The following is a 17,745-nucleotide window of genomic DNA, read 5'->3' as shown; positions in this document are numbered from 1 at the left end:
ATAAGGGGAGCTCGGTTCCTAGTATTCGTGCTCGTCTAGGTGGCACACATTTAGGGGGAGCCCGTCTATATTATAGAGAGGAGGGGTTTGCTTTTACTCAATAGTATTTTTCCTTATGCAAATCCCGTTTTGTCATCAATCCACCAAAAAGGGGGAGATTGTAAGGACATATTTATCCCTAAGTGTTTTGGTGATTGATGACAACGCATTTGCGGACTAATCGTGTGCCATGAGTTTTCCAGACTCTTCTCTGCTAGGCACAAGACGATTGGGTACCCCTCGAAGACTGACGAAGACGGCGTATTTTCTACGTTTCTTTTTGGTGGATTTGAGTCGTAGGAAAGCCGTACTATTAAGAGGGGATCCGCGTTGGAAAGGTTTGGGTGGAATCATCACGTACACGTCTCCTTTTATCTCCTCCTTCTTCCTTGGAGCTTCCTCTGTTTTTCCTGCCTCCTTTGACTGGCTGCTATTGTGGTTGCGGTAGTACTGCTCCTGGATCAACGGTAGTACCATGGGCATCCACGGTAGTACCGCGCGGTGGCGCGGTAGTACCGCTGGTGCTCACGGTAGTACCGCTCCCCTGGAGCCGCACTACCGCTGCCCACCAGGCTAGTGCCGCCCCTTTGCGCTAGTAGGAGCGGATGTAATTTTTTACATCCGCACCTGCCGCGGTAGTACCGCTTTCGCCGTGCGGTAGTACCGTGCTATGCGGTCAGGCAGTAGTACCGCCCCTCGGCAGTACTATTGTGTCGAGTTTTTGCTACTTCCATTTTTTTGCGGAAGTAGGCACGGAAGTTCCCGTTCCCCCTGGACGGGACTTTTGCCTTATGGTAGTACCGCATTGGGGGCGCGGTAGTACCGTGCGTGCGGAAGTACCGCCTGATGAAGCTATGTACCTAGGGTAGGGTCACGGACCTGTCCTAACTGCCCTACCCAAGGACACCTCTAGAATAAATCACCTTTCAATCGACTTGGAGGTGTTCCACTCGACAGACTCGAAGACATTTGACCAAGAAGTAATTACTCGACCAAGATCCAACCACTCAACGGCCAGGAGACCTAAAGTCACTCCGCACGCTAACGGTCGGTCATTAAGTAGCTTTTATGGTCATCATAGCACTTTATTACTAGCGTTATCAGTAACGCCCTACCTTAATGTACATTGAACCCTTCGTAACGTGGGCTGGCCGGGGTCCTGGCGCGCTCTATATAAGCCACCCCCTCCCCCGAGACAAGGGTTCGCACCTCTGTAACTCATACACACATAATCCAGTCAACCGCCTCCGGGCTCCGAGACGTAGGGCTTTTACTTCTTCCGAGAAGGGCCTGAACTCGTAAACCTTGCGTCCTTACAACCTCTCCATAGCTAAGACCTCGCCTCTCCATACTTACCCCCCTACATCACTGTCAGAGTTAGAACCACGACAGTTGGCGCCCACCTTGGGGCTAGGAGTCTTAGCGCCTAGTTTGAGAAGTTGCGATTTTTTTCCGATCTCCTTGATCATGGTTTCGGGCGGAGCTTTGGTGGAGGGCCGCGAGATCCGTCTCGGCGCGCTCACGTTCATCGCCGACGACTCCGCTTGGCTTCAGGAGGCTCCACTCGACGTCGACGCGCTCCCCGTCCGCGGGGCGACGCACTTTCGCGCATGCGTCCGTGGTGTCCTCCTGCGGCAGCCATCGACCCAGTATTGGTCGGCTCCCGTGGCATCTCCCCGCCCTGTTTCTCGCCGGCGCAAGCGCTCCGGTCGGTCGAGGCTTCAGAGGTGGGTGAGGCATGCGGTGGCCCGCCAGTCAGCCACCCCACAAGTCGCGGCAATCGAGCCCGACGAATCCCTCTACGGCATGTTCAACCTGTCGACTGGCTCCACAGAGACTGCATCCGAATGCGACAATAGTGACCCAGCTGCAGAGGTTCTGGTGATCGATGGGCCACACAGTCCTCCCGGTTTGCCCCGCGCTGACGGAGGCGCGGATGGGGGCGACCCGTCGCGTCCTCACGAGGAGTATCTCCCCGAGCCTCTCATGTCGTTGCAGCGGGAGGAACTTCGCCGCCGGAACATGGATGCACTCCACACTCCTATCGTTGGAGAAACCCCCGAGGCCCGAGCCTTGGAGGACGCACGCTTGGCTAACTTGGCCGAGCACACTTGACTGGAGAATCTCTAGCGAATACTCGACAGGCGAGCGCGTCAACGGGCTCCAGAATCCAGTCGACGTCAACTCTTTCCGCCCCCGCAGGTATATCATACTCCGATTCAGAATTTGGCGGCTGCGGCCCGTATAGCAGAGTCGATTCAGCCCTCCCAGTCAGAGGCTGACAGAGGCTTGTTGCAAATCAGAGCGTTGCTCCGGGCAGCGGGAGACCAGAATTCCGTTGTTTCTCAGTCGTGGAACAGGATCCACAGTCGATCCGTTGCAGCGGATACAGTCCAGTCGGCTCACAGCCCAAGATTGCCTCCGAGGCGTGAGGGACGTGGAGACCGGCGTGATCAGTATAGAAGGAATGAGCAGTATGATCACCGATTCGATCGTGATGATCGACGTCGAGTGCCAACCCCTCCCCCGAGGAGTGGATCATATGTGCCTCGACAGCAGGTGGACAGACGCCCTCATAGTGTTGGGCGGAGAATTCCAGTCGACCCCAGGGAACCAGGCTTTGATGCGAGATCCATTCTCGTTCAAAGTTTGGTCGACAGGAATAGAGCTCACCAAGAAGGCCACGACAGAGATGCGCCTACCAGTAGCAGAGTACATGTTTCAGGGCCGGAGTGTTTCAGTCGAGCCATCAGAGCCGTTGTAATTCCTCCCAACTTCAGGTTGGCGACTGGAGTTAGTAAGTTCACCGGTGAGTCCAAGCCCGATACTTGGCTCGAAGATTACCGAGTGGCTGTCCAGATTGGCGGTGGGAACGATGAGGTAGCCATGAAGCACCTGCCTCTCATGTTAGAAGGCTCGGCCAGAGCGTGGCTGAATCAGTTAGCACCCAGCAGCATTTACACTTGGGAGGATCTCTCCCGAGTGTTTGTCACCACATTTGAAGGAACATGCAAGCGACCTGCAGGCCTTACGGAATTGCGGTCTTGCATGAAGAAACCGAATGAAACTCTGAGGGATTACATCCATAGGTGGATCACATTGCATCACACAGTTGAAAATGTACCAGATCATCAAGCAGTTTGTGCCTTTAAAGAAGGCGTTAAGTATAGAGAATTGAATCTGAAGTTCGGTCGAACCGGAGAGATGTCTCTGAATCGGATGATGGAGATTTCCACCAAATACGCTAATGGTGAAGATGAGGATCAACTCCGGAGTGGCAAGCATAAAGCAGTCGCCCAGGAAACCGGAGGAAATTCCAGTCGGAAACAGAAGCGGAAAGCCGAGCTAGCCACTCCTGGGGAGGCCCTGGCCGTAACCCAGGGAAAATTTAAGGGAAAACCCAAAGGACCTTGGAACCCCAAGAAAGTTAAAGACCAAGATGGAAATGATGTTTTGGATCTACCGTGTCACATCCACACCAAGAAAGATGAAGAGGGTGAACTCATTTACCCAAAGCATACCACTCGACAGTGTCGGCTTCTGATCCAGCAGTTTCAGGGCAAGCAGTCCAAAGATAAGGAAAATGGGTCGGACAAAGTTGAGGACAAGGAAGATAGTGACGATGGGTACCCCCAGGTCAGTTCCACCCTGATGATTTTTGCTGATGTTGAGAGCAAAAGTCGACTGGAGGTTATTAACCGTGAGGTAAATATGGTTGCTCCGGCAACACCCAATTATCTGAAGTGGTCCCAGACTGCCATCACATTCGACCAGTCTGATCACCCTACGCACATTGCCACCCCTGGGAGGCAAGCTCTGGTGGTCAACCCAGTTGTCGAAGGCACTCGACTGACCAAAGTCCTGATGGATGGAGGCAGCGGTTTGAACATACTGTATGCAGTTGAAAGGGATGGGCATTCCGATGTCCAGGCTCAGCACCAGTAATATGAGTTTCCATGGAGTCATTCCTGGGAAGAAAGCCGAGTCACTCGGCCAAATTACTCTTGATGTGGTTTTCGGTGATTCCAAGAATTACCGCAAGGAAAAGTTGATATTCGAAGTTGTGAATTTCCAAAGTGCTTATCACGCTATTTTGGGCAGGCCAGCTTATGCACGCTTCATGGCTCGACCATGTTATGTGTATCTCAAATTGAAGATGCCTGGTCCCAAAGGTGTGATCACTGTTACAGGCAATCGGAAGAAAGCGGAAGAGTGGTTTCAGAAAGGCTCAAAGATTGCTGACGCTCAGATGGCGGTGGTCGAGCTGCAAGAGTATCAGAAGACTGCAGATCCGAGTGAGTTGCTACGAGCTAAGAAGCCTGCTTCAGAATCAGCTTTTCAGTCGTCCGGTGAAATGAAGGCAGTTCACATTCACCCGACCGATCCAAATGCTACTCCGACTCACATCTCAATGACGGTCGACTCCAAATAGGAAGAAGCGCTCATCCAGTTCCTCCGTGAGAACTGGGACATCTTCGCATGGAAGCCTGCTGACATGCTTGGAGTTCCCAGGGGGCTGGCTGAGCACCGTCTACGAGTCGACCCAAAATTTAAACCTGTGAAAGAACATCTTCGACGGTCCGCCGTCCAGAAGAGGAAGGCCATTGGCGAGGAGGTGGCTCGGCTCTTAGCAGCGGAGTTCATCCGAGAAATTTACCACTCCGAGTGGCTCGCCAATGTTGTCATGGTGCCCAAGAAGGACAAGTCACTTCGCATGTGCATTGATTTCAAGCATATCAATCGGGCCTGCCCGAAAGATCATTTTCCTCTCCCCCGCATCGACCAGATAGTTGACTCGACTGCGGGATGTGAGCGTTTGTCTTTCCTAGACGCCTATTCCGGGTACCATCAGATCCGTCTGTACAGGCCCGACGAGATCAAAACAGCTTTCATCACTCCATTCGGGTGCTTCTGTTATGTCACCATGCCGTTCGGCCTCAAGAATGCCGGAGCCACATTCATGAGGATGATTCAGAAGTGTTTGCTCACTCAAATCAGTCAGAATGTGGAGGCATACATGGATGATATTGTGGTCAAGTCACGGAAGGGTTCCGACCTGCTGACTGACCTTGCTGAAACCTTTGCCAACCTCAGGAGGTATGATATCAAGCTCAATCCGTCAAAGTGCACGTTCGGAGTTCCAAGTGGGAAGTTACTTGGTTTTCTCGTTTCCGAACGGGGAATCGACGCCAATCCTGAAAAAATTGGTACTATACTTCGGATGAAACGTCCTGTGCGTGTGCATGACGTCCAGAAGCTTACAAGATGCTTGGCCGCTTTAAGTCGATTCATCTCTCGCCTCGGTGAAAAGGCATTTCCTCTTTACCGACTGATGAAGAAGTCCGACAAGTTCGAGTGGACTCCAGAAGCTGATGCAGCGTTTACAGAGCTCAAAGCTCTGCTCTCCACCCAGCCGGTGCTTGCTGCCCCAATCAGCAAGGAGCCTTTGCTAATTTACATTGCAGCCACAGGACAAGTTGTCAGTACAGTACTTACGGTCGAGCGGGAAGAAGAAGGAAAGGCCTTCAAAGTTCAGCGCCCAGTATATTATGTTTCTGAAGTTTTGACTCCTTCAAAGCAAAGATATCCTCATTACCAGAAGCTTGTATATGGGATTTATATGACCACGAAGAAGGTTGCACATTACTTCTCTGATCATTCCATTACAGTCGTCAGCGACGCTCCACTATCAGAGATTTTGCACAACAGAGATGCAACTGGTCGAGTGGCCAAATGGGCGATTGAACTTCTTCCCCTAGATATCAAGTTTGAGGCAAAGAAAGCTATCAAGTCCCAAGCAATTGCAGATTTCGTCGCCGAGTGGATCGAACAGCAACTTCCGACTCAAGTTCACTCGGAGCACTGGACCATGTTCTTCGATGGATCTAAGATGCTGAATGGTTCTGATGCTGGGGTAGTATTGGTTTCCCCCCGAGGAGATAAGCTCAGATATGTTCTCCAGATTCACTTCGATTCCTCCAATAACGAAGCAGAATATGAAGCACTTTTGTATGGGTTGCGCATTGCCATTTCACTCGGCATCCGTCGCCTCATGGTCTATGGCGACTCAGATTTGGTGGTTAATCAGGTGATGAAAGAATGGGACGTCAGAAGTCCAGCTATGACTGGTTATTGCAATGCAGTGAGAAAGTTAGAGAAGAAATTCGAGGGGTTAGAGCTCCATCACATCCCCCGACTGAAAAATCAAGCGGCTGATGATTTGGCAAAGATAGGCTCCAAGAGAGAAGCCATCCCCAGTAATGTGTTTTTGGAACACATCCACTCGCCATCAGTCCAAGAAGATCCTTTTACAGTTGAAGCCCCGCAGCCAAAGAGTGCCACAGATCCGACTGAAGTTGAAATTCCGGCAGTGGTCGACCTAATCATGGAAGTTTTGGCAATCACCCCTGACTGGATGATACCATACATCGCGTATATCCTGAGAAAGGAACTCCCGGAGGACGAAGAAGAGGCTCGACAGATCGTCCGTCGATCCAAGGCCTTTACAGTCATAAAGGGACAGTTGTATAGAGAAAGCGCGACTGGAGTCGGTCAGAAGTGTATAACACCAGAAGAAGGTCAGATAATCCTTGATGATATCCACTCGGGGACCTGTGGTCATCATGCGTCCTCTCGGACCATTGTGGCTAAAGCATACCGAGCGGGATTTTACTGGCCAAGAGCGAATGAAATGGCAAAAGAGATAGTCGACAAGTGTGAAGGGTGCCAGTTCTACTCCAACATGTCGCACAAGCCTGCATCAGCCCTGAAGACCATTCCACTCGTCTGGCCCTTCGCTGTTTGGGGACTGGACATGGTTGGACCACTGATAACGGGCAGGAGCGGCTTCACTCATGTGCTAGTGGCAGTCGACAAGTTTACCAAATGGATTGAAGCTAAGCCTATCAAGAATCTTGATGCTCGCACTGCTATCAGTTTCGTCAGAGAGTTAACATTCAGATATGGAGTCCCGCATAGCATCATCACCGACAATGGGTCAAACTTTGATTCAGACAAGTTCAGAGCTTTTTGCGCCTCTCAAGGCACACGAGTCGACTACACATCGGTCGCCCACCCCCAGTCGAATGGACAAGCAGAAAGGGCAAATGGTCTGATTCTCAAAGGACTAAAGCCTCGGCTGATGCGTGATCTCAAGCATGCAGCAGGCGCTTGGGTCGACGAGCTTCCGTCGGTTATGTGGGGATTGAGGACTACCCCGAATCGGTCGACTGGAAGAACTCCGTTCTTTCTGGTTTACGGAGCGGAAGCAGTCCTGCCGAGTGATCTACTTCACAATGCACCCCGAGTCGAGCTTTATACCGAAGATGAAGCAGAACAAGCCCGGCAAGACGCAGTCGACCTCCTGGAAGAAGAAAGAGAAATGGCTATGATCTGATCGACCATTTATCAGCAAGACTTGCGTCGATTCCATGCCAGAAATGTGAAGAGTCGAGCCTTCCAAGAAGGAGATTTGGTCCTCCGAGTGGATCAACAGAAACCACACAAGCTCGCTCCTACTTGGGAAGGTCCCTTCATCATCACCAGAGTCCTCCACAATGGAGCGTATCACCTTTACAATGTCGATCGCAAGATCGATGAGCCACGAGCTTGGAATGCAGAACTACTCCGCCCCTTTTACACTTGAATTCTCACTCGGATGAGATGTAATAAGAAAAACTTCTGTAGTCTATTTATCAAAGACAAGAGTGTTACAATTTTTCCTATAATTGTTGTCACTTTTGTTTGCGTGTGAAATCCCCCAGTGGGTGGCTTAGCTGCGAATCCGTTTTGCCTAAGTTTGTAAAAAAAATCCTACCGAGTGGTGAGCCAGACTCCCACTCGGAGGCTTAGCTGCAGCCCAGTGCTCGCCTAAGTGTTTAAAAATCCTACCGAGTGGTGAGCCAGACTCCCACTCGGAGGCTTAGCTACAGCCCAGTGCTCGCCTAAGGGTTTAAAAATCATACCGAGTGGTCAGCCAGACTCCCACTCAGAGGCTTAGCTGCAGTCCAGTACCCGCCTAAGTTTGAAAAAATCCTACCGAGTGGAGAGCAGACCTCCCACTCGGGGGCTTAGCTGCAGTCCAGTACTCACCTAAGTTTGAAAAAATCCTACCGAGTGGAGAGCAGACCTCCCACTCGGGGGCTTAGCTGCAGTCCAGTACTCACCTAAAGTGTTATAAAAATCCTACCGAGTGGTGAGCCAGACTCCCACTCGGGAGGCTTAGCTGCAGCCCAGTGCTCGCCTAAGTGTTTAAAAATCCTACCGAGTGGTGAGCCAGACTCCCACTCGGAGGCTTAGCTGCAGCCCAGTGCTCGCCTAAGTGTTTAAAAATCCTACCGAGTGGAGCCAGACTCCCACTCGGAGGCTTAGCTGCAGCCCAGTGCTCGCCTAAGTGTTTAAAAATCCTACGAGTGGTGAGCGACTCCCACTCGGAGGCTTAGCTGCAGCCCAGTGCTCGCCTAAGTGTTTAAAAATCCTACCGAGTGGTGAGCCAGACTCCCACTCGAGGCTTAGCTGCAGCCAGTGCTCGCCTAAGTGTTTAAAAATCCTACCGAGTGTGAGCCAGACTCCCACTCGGAGGCTTAGCTGCAGCCCAGTGCTCGCCTAAGTGTTTAAAAATCCTACCGAGTGGTGAGCCAGACTCCCACTCGGAGGCTTAGCTGCAGCCCAGTGCTCGCCTAAGTGTTTAAAAATCCTACCGAGTGGAGAGCAAACCTCCCACTCGGAGGCTTAGCTGCAGTCCAGTACTCGCCTAAGTTTGAAAAAATCCTACCGAGTGGAGAGCAGACCTCCCACTCGGGGGCTTAGCTGCAGTCCAGTACTCGCCTAAGTTTGAAAAAATCCTACCGAGTGGAGAGCAGACCTCCCACTCGGGGGCTTAGCTGCAGTCCAGTACTCGCCTAAGTTTGAAAAAATCCTACCGAGTGGAGAGCAGACCTCCCACTCGGGGGCTTAGCTGCAGTCCAGTACTCGCCTAAGTTTGAAAAAATCCTACCGAGTGGAGAGCAGACCTCCCACTCGGGGGCTTAGCTGCAGTCCAGTACTCGCCTAAGTTTTTAAAATCCTACCGAGTGGAGAGCAGACCTTCCACTCGGAGGCTTAGCTGCAGCCCAGTGCTCGCCTAAGTACGGAACACATCCCAATCTGCAAGGAAGACGAGGTGCAAATCGATTGCTACCTTCTCCTTCGGAGTTGCACCACAAAGACAAAGTTATTTCGAGTGAAGAACAAGTTCCACTCGACAGATAATTCATGAAGATATTCCACGATAAATCAAGTTCAGATAAGATCCAAAGGTTCTAGACCACAGATCAAAGTAGAGCCTTCGAGCTCAGCAAAGTTTAACGGTTACAAAAACCACTCGGCATTCCGAGGCAAATTTAAGGTGGGACATAAGAGTTTGTTCACTCCGCGGGAGGAGGGCTGACAGGCTCGACGAACTCATCCAGGTCGACGCCATCGGCTATCCGAGTGGCTGCAGCGATGAAAGTCTCCATAAAGGTTCGGAAGTCATGCTTCTGGGTGTTGGCGACCTTGATTGCTGCCAGCTTGTCTTGTCGCACCTCCTTGCAGTGGACACGAACCAGGAAAGAGCCACATCAGCGCCACACCGAGCAGAAGACTTCTTCCACTCCTGCACTCGGTCAGGGATTCCGTTAAGTCGAGTCATCAGAGACTCGAGATCGTTTTGGAGCGTAGCCTCTGGCCAAAGTGCCGGGTCGATCCGTGACATGGCGACCTTCAGTCGAGCCAAGTAGTCCACGGCACCGTCGATGCGAGATTCCAGTCGGAGCAAGATTCATGGCAGTTTCATCTTTCACGGGAGAGTTGATTGGATCCAAACCTGGTTCGATCCGCCCAGTCTCCTCTTCAAAGTTCTGGCAAAACTCTGCATTCACGATCCAAGGATAAGTCAATTTTCATACACTGAGTCGACACAAAAAACACCAGTCGGAACTGAATGTGCACCTTCAAGCTTGATGTACAACTTCTTGGCGAGGCTCCTCAAGTAGCTCTCCAGATCGTCCCTCCTGCGAGCGATGCCTTCCATCTTTTCGTTCAGGTTGAGGTTATCCTTCTTCCAACGTGTACACTCCCTGTTGGCTTCATTCAGAGCGGTCTTCAGCCTGGTATTCTCTTCTTCTAACTGGCCGACCGAAGCCAGCTTCTGTTCGGCCAGAGCGGTCTTGTCGTCAGCCTCCTTACGGGCAGCAGCCAAGTCCTGATCCTTCTTCGCCAGAGCTTCTCTCAGTTTTTCTGCAAAGAAATGATGATTGATTCGGAAATAGCAGAAGGGTACTCAAGCCTAAAACTAACCAGTCGACAAAATCGTCTTACCTGCGGCGCCGTCTCTGACCTTTTGCAGCTCTGTCCTGGCCAGCTCCAAATCAAGGTTCAGTTGAATCTGCTGCTTCTCCAAGTCAGCAAAGCGAGCTCCAAGATCGCAAGATTTCTGAAATCAAAGGGGAGAAGTTATCGTTACAGCAAAAAAACAACAAAGGCAATAAATACTAAGACTACGGTCGACTGCCAGCAGTCCACCATAGTCTCGGGGACTACACCCAGTGGGTGCACTTAGCGTGCCCCCACCGGTTCTGATCCCACTCGACCGGCCCGCCGAAGTCGAGTCCAAAAAAAAGAGAGAGAAAAGTAGAACTCAGACTACAGTCGACTGCCAGCAGTCCACCGTAGTCTCGGGGACTACACCCAGTGGGTGCACTTAGCGTGCCCCCACCGGTTCTGATCCCACTCGAGCCCGCAGACCGAGTGGAAGAGACAAACTACCAGTTTGGTTTATACATTCGGCAAAATACAAAGACTACAGTCGACTGCCAGCAGTCCACCGTAGTCTCCACTAGTCCAAAACTTCAATCGACGCACCCAGTGGGTGTACAGACGCAAAGATTTTCGGAAAGAATCTTCAGATAGCCGACTAACCTGAACGTTGCTCTGGAGAGCCGAGCTGGCATCATAGGCGGCTTGGCTGGCGTCCCGCACCATCTTCATCTTCTCCATCATAATGCCCGCCTGGCGTATGGCTTCCCTAGCAGCATTCACCTCGTCCTCTGGGACATGATGGGTCGCAAAAACTGAAGGCGGGTCGACAGGGGCCTGAGCAGTCGAAGAAGAAGGCAAGGCACTCGACAGGGGCTCCGCGAAGGTAACAGAACCCCGATTGACGTCACCAGTGTCCTGAACGACTGGTTCCGCCCTCGGCGTCGACTGTAGCGCCTCACTTGCAGGAGCTCGCCTACTCTTCCTCGTCAAAGACCTCTCGGGCTCTTCATCATCATCAGGGAGGTCAATAATGTTGGGAGCTGTACAAAGTTCAAATTGCCAAAATCACGTCACCACAGTGATGCACGATGCAGTTGAATCGACCAAAGAAAGATAGTATGGCAGAAATCATACCGGATTAGAAGTGACCGCATCCTCCATCACCTCATCATCATCCCTGTAAGCTGAGGTCCCGGAAGTGGCAGCGCTAACAATTCCAAAGTTCGTCCAGTTAAAACAAGAAAAACAAACAGCGCGGAGCGTCGAGTGAATACAAGGAGAGACACTCACGCGGAGGCGACAGGGATATCGATCTTGATCTTTGGCAGCGCCTTCCGAGTCTTCGGCTCTGCAACTTTGGGGTGCTTTGGCGCCTTCTCAGTCGGGGTTGGTGAAGAGACCCGAGGACGCTTCGAAGACTGGCCAGCCTGAGCAGTTGCCTTGTCGCGGGCACTCGGCCGTTCTTGGTCAAGCTTGGATCGTCTCTCTATGCGAGGAGGCGACTCGACTTCTTCCCCATCACTTGAGTCGTCACTTCCACCATCCCCTTCACCATCAGAAGTCCACTCGCCACTTTCGCCACCACTCGCCTCGCCTTCCAGAGCTTGCTCTTGCTCCCCGTTGGGCATCGAATACATTTCAGTAATGGCCTGAAAGAAAGCAGGGAGAACAAAGTCAGTCGACGCAATACAGACAGCTGCGCGAGTGAATTCGGATTACAAGCAAAAACTCAGAATCAGACCTGCTCTGGTGCACGCGACTGGTCGAATGGGGGAACTCTCCTGGCTCCTCTGGGATTGTCCTTGTTCCCGGTAATGCTCGACAGCCACTTCTCCAGCGTGTCGTCATCGACCTCCTCCGGGTAGATCCGAGTGGAGTCTTCTAGACCCGAATACATCCACATCGGGTGGTCTCGGGCTTGGAGAGGCTGGATGCGCCGCTGAAGGAAGACCTCCAAGAGATCCATACCAGTGACCCCGTCACGAATGAGCTGGACCACTCGGTTGACCAACACCTTCACGTGCGCCTTCTCCTCCGGGAGCACCTTCAAAGGGGAGGGTTTTTCCACTCGGTCCATGGTAAGGGAGGGAGGCCAGTCGATTGCCCTGGCGTCGACTGGTCTTTGCAGTAGAACCAGGTCGACTGCCATCCGCGAACTGAATCGGGAAGAATCATGGCCGGAAAGGAGCTTTTTCCCCTCGTCTGGATGCCAAGACCCCCACACATCTGGATCACTTGGGTCCTCTCGTCACTCGGATTAGCCTTTTTCACTGTCTGGGAGCGACAAGTGAAAATATGCTTGAAAAGACCCCAGTGAGGTCGACAACCCAAGAAGTTCTCACACAAGGAAATGAACGCGGCAAGATAAACGATTGAGTTGGGGGTAAAATGGTGGAGTTGAGCCCCAAAGAAGTTCAGAAACCCTCGGAAGAAAGGATGAGGAGGCAAGGAAAACCCACGGTCGACGTGGGTGGCAAGAAGAACGCGCTCACCCTCCCGGGGTTGCGGCTCGGATTCCTTCCCCGGAAGCCGCGCCGAGTCGTAGGGGATCAGCCCTCCCTCGGCCAGGTCGTCGAGGTCTTCTTGGGAGATCCTCGAGTGGATCCAGTCGCCCTGGATCCAACCCTTCGGCAGGCCAGTCCGCGAGGAAGATCCGCCCCGGCTCGTCGCCTTCCCCTTTGACCTCGCCGTCGCCTTCTTTGCCCGCTCCAGAGCCGCTGTCTTCTCCTTCACCATTGTCGCCGACGAGACGCGTGTGGCGCGGTGGCGCTGGAGCGAGAGCGAGCGCAGAGAGAGGCGTGAGGAGGAGAAGAGATAATGGGGCGCACTGTTCGGGAGACTCCGGTCCAACGCCTTATATGAGGCCGCTTCCGAGTGGCTGACAGGTAGGCCCAGATGGCTCTGTCAAACCCGTAACGACCGCACGAGCGATACGTGGCGAAAAAGGTGGCGGGGATCGAGGCGGCTCCGCTCTATCTCGTCCGATTACTGCGGCCTCCCCCGTCCCGCGCGCTTCCCAAAATTCGGATCCCACTAAATCCGTGGGCAGCAAATAACTTGTCAGACCAAAGATCTCCTCCGCACCGTCACTCGGAGCCTTACAAGTAAAGAAACTCACTCGGCGAAGAATTAAGAATGGATCAAGGCGACTGAAAAGGGAGTTGCTGTCATCACTCAGGTCCGTTGATCCGAAACAAGATATGCTCACGGCATAGAAAACGAGTCGGAGAAGTCCTCAACTCCTTCCCCACTCAAACCTCGATCCATTCGGGGGCTAATGATGAAGCTATGTACCTAGGGTAGGGTCACGGACCTGTCCTAACTGCCCTACCCAAGGACACCTCTAGAATAAATCACCTTTCAATCGACTTGGAGGTGTTCCACTCGACAGACTCGAAGACATTCGACCAAGAAGCAATTACTCGACCAAGATCCAACCACTCGACGGCCAGGAGACCTAAAGTCACTCCGCACGCTAACGGTCGGTCATTAAGTAGCTTTTATGGTCATCATAGCACTTTATTACTAGCGTTATCAGTAACGCCCTACCTTAATGTACATTGAACCCTTCGTAACGTGGGCTGGCCGGGGTCCTGGCGCACTCTATATAAGCCACCCCCTCCTCCGAGACAAGGGTTCGCACCTCTGTAACTCATACACACATAATCCAGTCGACCGCCTCCGGGCTCCGAGACGTAGGGCTTTTTACTTCTTCCGAGAAGGGCCTGAACTCGTAAACCTTGCGTCCTTACAACTTCTCCATAGCTAAGATCTCGCCTCTCCATACTTACCCCCCTACATTACTGTCAGACTTAGAACCACGACAGGCGGCACGGCCGGCGCTTGTTTGGGCGGCTGGAGCAGGAAGACCAGAGGTTGAAGAAGCACTATGGCCGTTGGATGGACATCGTACGGTCACTGGAGCTAGAATCGTTCATATTGACTAAGTTGACCAAGCCCTCCGTCCCCGTCATCTTAGTAGTCCCATAAGTCAGCCTCCCACTATGGTGGGTCCCAGCTAGCAGGGGGAGTATTCATTTTTGTGTGCGTAATAACGAGGCACTTCCTTGCGTGGGAAGTTATAGCTGGTGGGTCCGACCTGTAAGCGGGGGGGAGGGGGGACGTTTTTTTCATGAAATACGGAGACCCTTCCGGTGGGTCCCAGCTCTCAGGTGGAGGAATCACTATTTTGCGCATAATAAGGAGGCATTTCCTTACGTGCGACCGTGGACCCAGCTGCCAGCCTCTCCACGTACAATCCACTTCAGATGCATGTCATTCGTTGACCATGTTGACCACGCCGCGCCGAGAGAACCACGACGGTGGACGATGGTGAGGCCTAGGAAGGGAACGACACGGAGCCAGGGAAGACTCGGAAGTTGTTTCCCATGCGGAGGGGAGTACGAGGGTTTACTGGTTCGTCTGCCGTCGTCGGAGAATAACAACAGGTGTGGGTGAGTAGAGGGATGGCTAGGCTAGCGTTGGGAGTATGAGGGGGCAGTGAGGCCGGCGCGGTAGCATAGCCGGCCGCAGGAGGAGGGAGCAGGCAGTCCCGCCGGCGCTTGTTTGAGCGGCTGGAGTTGGAAGAGCTGAGATTGAAGAAGCACGATGGCCGTTGGATGGACATCCAAGAGTCACTGCTCTCGTGTGTTGACTAAGTTGACACGGCATTGCGTGTGTGTTAACCTTTTTTTAGGAAAGCATACGCGTTGATACGTCTCCAAGGTATCTATAATTTTTGATTCTTCCATGCTATTATATTATCTGTTTTGGATGTTAATGGGCTTATTTATACACTTTTATATTATTTTTGGGACTAACCTACTAACCCAAGGCCCTAGTGCATTGCTGTTTTTTGCCTATTTCAGTGTTGTTCGCAAAAAGGAATATCAAACGGAATTCAAATAATAAAACCTTCGGGAGATTATTTTTGAAAATGTGATCCAGAGGGACTTGGAGTGGAACGTCAAGCCCAACGAGGAGGCACGAGGCAGGGGGCGCGGCTCCCCTGGACGCCCTCCACCTCGTGGGCCCCTCGTGGCTCCACCGACCTACTTCTTTCCTCCTATATATATCATAATACCCCGAAAACATCCAGGAGCACCAACGAACCCTATTCCACCGCCAACTTCTGTACCCAAGAGATCCCAATCTTGGGGCCTGTTCCGGAGCTCCGCTGGAAGAGGGCCATCATCACGGAGGGCTTCTACATCATCCTAGCCCCTCCGATGAAGTGTGAGTAGTTTACCTCAGACCTTCGAGTCCATAGTTAGTACTAGATGGCTTCTTCTCTCTCTATTTGTATCTCAATACAAAGTTCTCCCCCTCTCTTGTGGAGATCTATTCGATGTAATCTTCTTTTTGCGGTGTGTTTGTTGAGACCGATGAATTGTGGGTTTATGATCAAGTCTATCTATGAATAATATTTGAATCTTCTCTGAATTATTTTATGTATGATTGGTTATCTTTGCAAGTCTCTTCGAATTATCCATTTGGTTTGGCCAACTAGATTGGTAGTTCTTGCCATGGGAGAAGTGCTTAGCTTTGGGTTTGATCTTGCGGTGTCCTTTCCCAGTGACAGAAGGGGCAGCAAGGCACGTATTGTATCGTTGCCATCGAGGATAACAAGATGGGGTTTATTTCATATTGCATGAATTTATCTCTCTACATCATGTCATCTTGCTTAAGGCGTTACTCTGTTTTTAACTTAATACTCTAGATGCATGCTGGATAGCGGTCGATGAGTGGAGTAATAGTAGTAGATGCAGAATCGTTTCGGTCTACTTGTCATGGATGTGATGCCTATATACATGATCATGCCTAGATATTCTCATAACTATGCTCAATTCTATCAATTGCTCAACAGTAATTTGTTCACCCACCGTAGAATACTTATGCTCTTGAGAGAAGCCACTAGTGAAACCTATGGCCCCCGGGTCTATTCTCATCATATCAATCTCCATTACTTTAATCTTGCTTTGCTTTTTTACTTTGCCTTTACTTTTTACTTTGCATCTTTATACCAAAAATACCAAAAATATTATATCTATCAGATCTCACTCTCGTAAGTGACCGTGAAGGGATTGACAACCCCTAATCGCGTTGGTTGCAAGTAGCTATCGTTTTGTGCAGGTACGAGGGACTTGAGCGTGGCCTCCTACTGGATTGATACCTTGGTTCTCAAAAACTGAGGGAAATACTTACGCTACTTTGCTGCATCATCCCTTCCTCTTCGGGGAAAACCAACGCAAGCTCAAGACATAGCAAGAAGGATTTCTGGCACCGTTGCCGGGGAGTCTACGCAAAAAGTCAACATACCAAGTACCCATCACAATCCCTATCTCTCGCATTACATTATTTGCCATTTGCCTCTCGTTTTCCTCTCCCCCACTTCACCCTTGTCGTTTTATTCGCCCTCTCTCTCTATCCTCCCTCTCTATTTGCCTCTTTTACCCATTTGCTCTTGTCTGCTCGTGTGCTAGTTTGCTTGCTTGTCGTTATGTCTGAAATTGGGGAAGTTATCGCCAATATGGGCGATAACAATATCATGGAAAATTCTGATGCTCCTGCTAAAGAACCTACCATCTTTCATACAAAAAAAATTCCGTGTTGGTAGTGGTAATATTATTGGAAAAGGAGTTATTTAAGATTGCTTTACTTGTGCCGGTGCTTTACCTTCTATGGGTAGTTCTATCCTTCACAGAACTAGTAGTCTTGCGGACGCTATTGCCATGCTTGTAGTTGAACTTGAAAGACAATTCATGCACATGCATCCTTCTATACAAAGGATTTTTCTGGAATTTTCTAATATTGAGCATTCTTCTGTTAAGCGTGCTGCTACTATATTTTTGGCTCACGAGTTTAGATTCATAATAAAAGAAGCCAAAGAAATCTTAGCATTTTATCGGGTGGACGCTTCCCGTCCTCCCATAGAGGCTATCCTCTTTGATCAAGAAGAAATAATGCGTTTTCAATCTCTAGAATATGTTACTTTCAATGAAAATCTTAGAAAAAGGGTTCCTACCAATGTTTTAGTTGATAGAACTTCTGAACTTAATGATGATTTGGCTATTCGAAATAATGAACTAGGATATTCTCTTGAATATAGGCTTACAAAGTTCTGTCAAAAGAATGCTTCTAATGATGAATTGGTTGTGCATTATGAAGGACCAAAGGAGGAACCTATACCTCCCAAGGTTGATCTTGGGGACTTTTGTCCCGTTAAATTTAGTCCTTTTGATTACTTTTGCTTGCCTCAAAGAAAACTTGCCGCCGAACTTAGAGAATATGAAATGAGTTTTAATAATCTATCTTACTATTATGGCAATACCTAGATCTATCCTCGCTTTTATGCCTAGCTAGGGGCGTTAAACGATAGCGCTTGTTGGGAGGCAACCCAATTTTATTTTTATTCCTTGCTTTTTGCTC

The sequence above is a fragment of the Triticum urartu genome, chromosome 6, assembly GCF_003073215.2.
Source record: "Triticum urartu cultivar G1812 chromosome 6, Tu2.1, whole genome shotgun sequence".
Classification (NCBI taxonomy): domain Eukaryota; kingdom Viridiplantae; phylum Streptophyta; class Magnoliopsida; order Poales; family Poaceae; genus Triticum; species Triticum urartu.
Note: the sequence above shows the minus strand (reverse complement) of the source record.